The sequence below is a fragment of the Schistocerca serialis genome, chromosome 3 (genome assembly GCF_023864345.2).
Source record: "Schistocerca serialis cubense isolate TAMUIC-IGC-003099 chromosome 3, iqSchSeri2.2, whole genome shotgun sequence".
NCBI classification, from domain to species: Eukaryota; Metazoa; Arthropoda; class Insecta; order Orthoptera; family Acrididae; genus Schistocerca; species Schistocerca serialis.
The window spans coordinates 957,836,138-957,845,350 of NC_064640.1; the positions used below are offsets into that span (position 1 = coordinate 957,836,138).

The 9,213-nt window shown below is 44.1% G+C and overlaps 1 non-coding gene across 1 annotated transcript; it reads left to right on the top strand.

The window, feature by feature from the left end:
- Window positions 1-4,420: 4,420 nt before the first annotated feature.
- Trnaa-cgc (transfer RNA alanine (anticodon CGC)) lies at window positions 4,421-4,493 on the top strand. Its single transcript has one exon. It is a non-coding gene; the product is annotated as a tRNA-Ala (tRNA).
- Window positions 4,494-9,213: the final 4,720 nt, after the last annotated feature.

Here is a 9,213-nt window from a genome sequence, read left to right on the forward strand (position 1 = left end):
TTACTTTGTGTCAGGAAGGGCTCTCAACAAGGAAATTGTCAAGGCCGGCCGGTGTCGCCGAGCGGTTCTAGGCGCTTCAATCCGGAACCGCGCGACCGCTACGGTCGCAGGTTCGAATACTGCCTCAGGCATGGATGTGTGTGGTGTCCTTAGGTTAGTTAGGTTTAAGTAGTTCTAAGTCTAGGGGACTGATGACCTCATATGTTAAGTCCAATAGTGCTCAGAGCAATTTTTGAAGTGTCAAGGCGTCTCGGAGTGAACCAAAGCGCTGTTGTTCGGACATGGAGGCGATACAGAGACAGGAACTGTCGATGACATGCATCTCTCAGGCTGCCCAAGGCCTATTACTGCAGTGGATGACCACTACCTACGGATTATTTCTCGGAGGAACCCTGACAGCAACGAGACCAGGTTGAATAATGCTTTTCGTGCACCCACATGACGTCGTGTTGCGACTCAAACTGTGCGCAATAGGCTGCATGTTGCGCAACTTCATTCCCGACGTCCATGGCGAGTTCCATCTTCGCAACCACGACATCATGCAGCGCGGTACAGATGGACCCAACAACATGCCGAATGGACCGCTCAGGATTGGCATTACGTTCTCTTCACCTACAAGTGTCGCATATGCCTTCAACCAGACAATCGTCGGAGACGTGTTTGGAGGCAACCCGGTCAGGCTGAATGCCTTAGACACACTTTCCAGCAAGTGCAGCAAGGTCGAGGTTCCCTGCTGTTTTGGGGTGGCATTATGTGGGGCCGACCTACGTCGCTTGTGGTCATGGAAGGCGCCGTAACGGCTGTACGGTATATGAATGCCATCCTCCAACCGATAGTGCAACCTTATCGGCAGCATATTGGCGAGGAATTCGTCTTCATGAACGACAATTCGCGCCCCCATCGTGCACATCTTGTGAATGACTTCCTTCAGGATAACGACATCGCTCGACTAGAGTGGCCAGAATGTTCTTCAGATATGAGCCCTATCGAACATGCCTGTGATAGATTGAAAAGGGCTGTTTATAGACAACGTGGCCGATCAACGACTCTGAGGGATCTACGCCGAATCGCCGTTGAGGAGTGGGACAATCTGGACCAACAGTGCCTTGATGAACTTGTGGATTGTATGCCACGACGAATACAGGCATGCATCAATGGAAGAGAACGTGCTACTGGGAATTAGAGGTACAGGTGTGTACAGAAATGTGGATCATCACCTCTGAAGGTCTAGCCTCGCTGTATGGTGGTACAACAAGCAATGTGTGCTTTTCATGAGCACTAAAAAGGGCGGAAGTGATGTTTATGTTTATCTCTATTCCAATTTTCTGTACAGGTTCCAGAACTCTCGGAAACGAGGTAATGTAAAACTTTTTTTGACGTGTGTATAAGGATCATTGGTCTCGTAGTACAATTAATATTAAAAATCGGTGCTTCAATTTTCGTGGTCACGAATTAATATTATGATAATAGGCCTACTGTTATTTTGTTACTGGCTAATTACTCGACATTGCCTGGTATGTATTTATTCCAACCTTCTATGAGTTCATCTCTCTCTTGCCCTGCCCAGTCCAACCCTCCCCCTCCCCCTCACTGTGCTTCTCCTCCTCCTCCTCCTCCTCCCCTCTCTCTTTCCACCTCCCACTCTCTGTCCATCTCCTCCTGACTCTTTACTCCTTCTCCTCTATCCCTCTTTTCCTCCCCTTCTAGGCCCTTCTCCTCCTCCCCCTCTTATCTGCTATTCCACTTTCTCAGTCCATGTCCTCCTCCCCTGTCTGTCCATTTCCGTCTCCTCCTCTTCCTGTCCGTCTCCTGCTGCCTGTTTACTCCTTCCCCTCTATCCATCCCCGCCTCTCCTTCTAAGCCCATCTCCTCCTCCCCCTGTCTCTGTCCGTTTCCCTCTCCTTCTCTCTCTGTACGTCTCCTCCTTCCCCTACCTTTGTCCACGCCCTCCTTGCCCTTTTCCGTCCACCTCATCCTCCCCCTTCTCTCTGAACATTATCAAATGGTTCAAATGGCTCTGAGCACTATGGGACTTAACATCTGTGATCATCAGGCCCCTAGAACTTAGAACTACTTAAACCTTACTAATCTAAGGACATCACACACATCCACGCCCGCGGTAGGATTCGAACCTGCGACCGCTGCGGTCGCGCGGTTCCAGACTGAAGCGCCTAGAACCGCTCGGTCACAGCGGCCGGCTGAACATTATCACTGTTGTGGACTGGCAAGAGAGCCAATCCACTATGACAGGAAGCCGAAAGGCACGCGTTTAAGCTCACGCAGGCTGGCGTGAGGTCTGGAACAGGACAAGGAATTTAGCAAAGAACGTACGTAACTACTGGAATACTTAACTTTAATTCATAATTGGTGAACATCGCTCTTGACGGTACATGTTTTACAGCATCAATAGTAACTGGTAATGGCGCCTTGCTAGGTCGTAGCAAATGACGTAGCTGAAGGCTATGCTAACTATCGTCTCGGCAAATGAGAGCGTAATTTGTCAGTGAACCATCGCTAGCAAAGTCGGCTGTCTAACTGGGGCGAGTGCTAGGAAGTCTCTCTAGACCTGCCGTGTGGCGGCGCTCGGTCTGCAATCACTGATAGTGGCGACACGCGGGTCCGACGTATACTAACGGACCGCGGCCGATTTAAAGGCTACCACCTAGCAAGTGTGGTGTCTGGCGGTGACACCACAATCACCCCTCACCCAACATTCCAAGGGTATGGCTTCCCTTCTGTACATGCATGACACGTATATTTCACATATATTTAACATACGTTTGTTTACATATTTCATTCTCATCTCTGGTGAATTTCACGCAACTCAGTGGTTATGACATCATATCTCTTGAACTATGTGTCGACCAATGATATAATTCAGCAAGCACATCCAGTGGTATATGTGGATACTCTCTGCTCAATGTGTTGCGAGCAGTAGTAAAGAAGTGATAGATTAAAACGCAGTGGCGTGCAGTGACCATGCAGACTGCCGAAGAACTGGATATTATAGCCGTGTTACTAATTTCATTAAGTATTAAGTATAATTACATCATTAAGTAATTAGTTAACCGTGTCAATATTGCAGTTTTACGAAGAAATAAAAGATCAAGGGACAGGCTCATCTCGATTACACCCACAACTGGTAATATTTTAAATTAAAAGTACAATCTTAAATATTGAAATTGCATCTGGTAATAGATGCTCAAATAATTAGGCCTACTAGCAGTTTATATTACTACATGCAAAAGTTCATAAAAGGTAACTAATTTCTAGCTTTAAACTCACCCTTGACACTTTGCTAGGTCAACTCTGCAATATCAGTGTAATTGAAGTTTCACTCTTCTCTCTGGGGAAGCAAATTTGGTAACCGCTTACTCAAAGAAGCGTTCATTCTTTCTCAGTTCCCCTAGCAAGCGACTTTTAACTGAAATAATTCCAAGATGAGACAGTCTCTTCCCCATTAGAATTTCGACATTAGCTTTTGATTTCCTTCACCTTCCTAATGAAGACGTTCTCACAGGAATTGTATACAGTAGTGACCCTAATGTATTTAACTGCTAAAAATTTTTATTTAGCGCTGAATAAGTGCTCAGTAGTTCTGCAAGTTCAGTCATGTTACATTTCTAAGCTCTTCAGTACTGTACAATAATGAGATCGTTTTCCAACCGAATGGCGTCAGAAAACTTTCCACATAAATTTAAGGGACTTTGGAAGCTGCTCTCGGAGAAGTAGATTATTGTCCAGAGCTGTAATGTGATAGTTAATTGAAAAATTTCACTTTCGAATAATCTTAAATCCAAGCTGTCAATGTTATCAAAAACTTCGCAGTAGATGTGTTTATAGTTGGTGTTTCCTCCACTTGAGACACGGTTTCTTGGAAAACTTGTTTATAGTTGTCACGTAGCGCGGCTATGGAGCGACGAGTTTCATGAATTTTTTGTTCATGGTACAAAATGTCTCTTGCTTCGTTCTGCAGGACGTTGTACAACATATCATTGAAGGTAAATATTTTGTCGAAATCTTCTAAAACTGCCAAACAGCTGTTAGCTTTTACTAAAATATCTGAGTCAATTTCTTAAGTTTGTTCTAGCATGGCACTAAACCAATCACAAAGCTTAGTTCTTTTCCTGCACTCAGCGATCACCAATCCTGATGAATAATTCTATCGCGTTGGACAGACGTGTGGAAGACGACAATGTAAAAGTTTATCCAAAAATTTAACACGTTTAGGAAATCTTGGAAAAAAAGCTGCCAGTCCATTAAGCGAAATTAAAAAATATTTTACGCTCCATTATTTGGATGGTGCTTTGAGACAAAACAAGGTTTGGTCCATGGACATAACAGTGAAAAGATATGGCTTCAGTATGTGTGACTTTGATTAATGCGTGAACCCCATTCAGATATCCCGCCATAGTCACTGGGCGAGGTGGCGCAGTGGTTAGCACACTGGACTCGCATTCGAGAGGACGACGGTTCAATCCCGTCTCCGGCCATCCTGATTTAGGTTTCCCGTGATTGCCCTAAATCGCTTCAGGCAAATGCCCGGATGGTTCCTTTGAAAGGGCACGGCCGATTTCCTTCCCCATCCTTCCCTCACCCGAGCTTGCACTTCGTCTCTAATGACCTCGTTGTCGACGGGACGTTAAACACTAATCTCCTCCTCCTCCACCATAGTCGCCACACCTCAAATGCTGTGCAGTCAATTTTTCATTACATCCGAATTCTCATAAGAAGTGGCGGATAAGTTCTGCTATATGGCTCAGATGAATCTAAGCACTATGGGACTTAACATCTGAGGTCATCAGTCCCCCAGACCTAGAACTACGGAAACCTAACTAACCTAAGGAGATCACACACATTCATGCCCGAGGCAGAATTCGAACCTGCGACCGTAGCAGCCGCGTGGTTCCGGAATGAAGCGCCTAGAACCGCTCGGCTACCGCGGCCGGCAAGTTCTGGTATACCCGGAGCATCTTTGTTACTACTTATATTACAGAATCCTTCCTATAAATAACGCAGGAGAGTAGAAAACTGTGCTTTCTTTGCCACATCTGAAGTTTCGTCAACCATTACGGCTACAAAAAGCACATCCCAAATTTCCCGCTTTGTAGCTGATAAAACGGCCGAACCTGACTTGTATAAGATAATTTGCAATTAGATTAGGAATTCTTTCATTCACAGTAGAGGTTTCTATGTGTTCCGCTAAAAGATGATTATACTGTGAAATGTATTCAACAATTCCGCATAATTCCCCTGTTTAACAAAACTTGGAGTTTAATCATGTCACCGAAAGCCCAATTCTTGATTTTCCAGAAAACACACTGTATTAACAAGTCTTTTAAGCATGTTCCTTTTCGCCTTACTTTTTATTGTCTATATATATTCTATTTTTAAGCTGGCCGTCAAAAACAATTGTATTCTATTTTCCCCAAAAGCAGCTATAGCTACAGACGATCACAGATGGTTAACAGACTGTACATGCTCGTTTACCGACTTCAGTAAATTTCCCATATGCGTGGATCAAGTTTTGGTAAAACTAGTATTTCAGCCCTTTCCAAACATCAGACAATACCAGTAAACGGCCTCATTTAGGCCACCGTCACAGGCTAACTAATCAAATTTGGTGAAATACTACTCTGAAAATGTCTATTAGCATCATTGGTCTTTTGAACCTAGTTCGGTAGTTCTGGTGGTAGCTTTCAAATTTTAATGACCTTATACTTTTGTGATAAAGAATGCGCAGAAAAAGGCATGCAAGCGTGCACGCATTGTGTTGTATAGGTGTCGGATGTCAGTTTATGGGATGGAGTTCCATGCCTATTGACTTGGTCGGTCAATACAGGGACGGTAACGCTGTTTCTGGATGACGCTACAGTTGTCGCCCGATGATGCACCGTATCTGCTTGATTGGAGACAGATCTGGTGATCGTGCAGGCCAAGGCAGCAAGTCGACACTCTGTAGTGCATGTTGGGTTACAACAGCGGTATGTGGGCAAGTGTTATCCTAGAATGCTGTTTATGAATGGCAGCACAACAGGTCGAAACACCAGACTAACGTACAAATTTGTAGTCAGGGTGTATGGGATAGCTCCTGCTGTCGTACGAAATAGCACCCCAAACCATGACTAGAGTGTAGGTCCAGCGTGTCTAGCACAGAGACAAGTTGGTTGTAGGTCTTCTACGGGCCACCCACTAAGTATCACAAGTCTATCACACGCACCACGGCAGAACCATCTTTCATCAGAAAACACAACAGATCGTCGCCCTGTCTTCCAAAGAACTCTCGCTTGACACCACTGCAGGACTGAAGTCGCAATTTGCGGTGGTTTGATGTCAGCTTAATGCACGCTACAGGTTTCTGGCTCGGAGCTGTCCTTGTGGTAACCGTTATGTAACAGTTCGTTGTGTCACTGTGGTGCCAGCTACTGTTCAGACAGCTGCTGCAAGATGGATTACCGTGCGCCAGAGCCATAAGTCGAACAAGATGGTCTTCCCTCTCAGTTGAGCCACATGGCTGCCAAGAGAGCGGTCTTGTTGCAGCCGTACATCCTCGTGACTACCCCTGTCAGCAATCACGTACAGTGGCTACATTCCTGCCAAATCTTTGTGCAGTGTCGCAGAAGGAACATCTAGCTGCTCGTAGCCCTATTATACGACCTCGTTCAAGATCGGTGAGGTGTTGATAATGGCGTCTTTGTCGCCTTAAAGGCATTCTTGTCTAACATCACCTCACCACGTCCAATCTCAACGGTAAATAGCGCTCACGACCGTTATAGCGTGTATTTATGGCAAATCTGATTTGCATCATCATAATGGCACAACTAGAGCCACTGTTATGCGACTTGCGTGAATGTTGAACAACTATCTTTCAGATGTAGAACCATGCCTACCAACTTTCATTTATGTCGCAAAATATCTTCTTGGGATTGTATTACTAGTTAACACCGGTCGCCCTAGCACCTTGACACAATTTCATAGAGCCGGAAAACCGCAGACTGAGAAAATCAATACTGTATCATTATTACCACAGTCGGTTGTTCTGTATTATATCACTACCCGAAGATAGGTTAGGTCAGAAAAACGGGCACACGGCGCATTACCAACAGAGTTGCCCACTGCTCAACTACACAAGTTACACGTACACTCGACGGCCCGAAAGCGAGCCAATCCTAAATTCCAATGTGTAGGCCATACCTAACTGTATTTAAGCAACACAGCGTAGCCGTGTCGCAGGTCCTCTAAAGCCTTTACAGTACAGTCGTTTGACTATACAGAATGAGTACCACAAGAAACTACCAGACAACACTGCTCTTTATGGCAGTCAGTACCGATATAACCCAACGCCATCATGCAGTAAACATTACAAAACACGTTATTAGAGGTGACACAGCACTTAACGCTTGTAAATTAAACTTCATTACAAGAAGTCTCACTGCAGATGTCTTATCACATTCATTAAATGGCATGACGAGTTGTTGAGTGTGATTCGTTGGGTTGGAATCCACTATTAATCAAACAAAGCTTTCGTGTCTGATTGAGACTCGACTAGGAACCAAGAGACGTAAAATATCGAAGTGTTTACCAGTGTCAGTTTACAAGGCCGAATGTCCAAACCTGGAAACAAATGACGATACGCTTAGATCTGCTCTGGAAACCCAATGAAGCCTATACTGCCCCGAAGAAGTAACCATGAAAGATATGTAATAAAGTGCAATGCACAAGTGTGAAACGCCATGAAGTAAAGTTGTGGTGATGGATGGGAGCGGGGCCGGCCGCGGTGGTCTCGCGGTTCTAGGCGCGCAGTCCGGAACCGCGCGACTGCTACGGTCGCAGGTTCGAATCCTGCCACGGGCATGGATGTGTGTGATGTCCTTAGGTTAGTTAGGTTTAAGTAGTTCTAAGTTCTAGGGGACTGATGACCACAGCTGTTAAGTCCCATAGGCCTCAGAGCCATTTGAACCATTTGAACCATTTTGATGGGGGCGGGGGAAGGGGAGGGGGTAGAGTCCAGAAGCTACATGAACTGTTGACTAAGCACAATTAGATGTCATATATATTAAATAATTCCACCAACAGCGTTATATTGGTACCTGGAACGACGATAAAAATCACTTTTGCCTGGTAGGTATTCGAACACAGCATCTTTCACTATTATTTATTCTAAATTTCTGCTACCAGTCACTTTTTATTTTATGCTTAATTTAACATAATGCAACGCGTTTCGAACATGTTCTGTTCATCTTCAGGCGTTTATACATACATACATAGAGAAATGTTACTTAAAAATAAACAGTCTTAAACTAGATTAATATAGAACACTTTGTCCATTGTTTTTTACTGTAGCTGTTGCTGTGGCATTTAGGGGGAAGGTGGGGGGCAGTGTATGGCTAGAAATCGAAATCAGTGATGTCTTAGGCTGGTTTTCTTCCTTGTGGTTGACTATGTATGATATCACAGCCTGTATAGGATGCAGATAGATTTGCATCATTTATATGTTACGAAAATAGTGTGAAAGGCTTTTATATGACAGTTGATCACTTACAATTTCATCATCTTGCTGCTTCACTTGCGCCACTGGTGCAATGGTGAAGCTATTGGTTGTACACTATTGCAAATTATATTTTGTCACTGATTGCCAACGTAATTCACTGCACAAATTGCTTCGATGTTATAAACACAACACAAGATGGCGGACTGTAGCATGTGAGTCTGTATCTATTATCGAGGTTTTGTATCGATATTCTTGGTACTGACAGATTTGTAGTCAATTATTTACATTATCATATCTTGAATCTAATGAGTTAGAAGTGGCTTAAGACTGTTGAAGAATTTTGAGTTTTTGAATCCGGTTATTTCATTAAGGATGTTATCTTCATGCTTTGTGTTAGGTATGAAAATTTCCATTTCTTCCATGATATCCATTCTTTTACTTTTTCCTACGAGGGCAGTTCAATAAGTAATGCAACACATTTTTTTCTGAAACAGGGGTTGTTTTATTCAGCATTGAAATACACCAGGTTATTCCCCAATCTTTTAGCTACACAACACTATTTTTCAACGTAATCTCCATTCAATGCTACGGCCTTACGCCACCTTGAAATGAGGGCCTGTATGCCTGCACGGTACCATTCCACTGGTCGATGTCGGAGCCAACGTCGTACTTTTTTTTTTTTTTTTTTTTTTTTTTTTTTTTTTTTTTTCACTTGCCGCCCT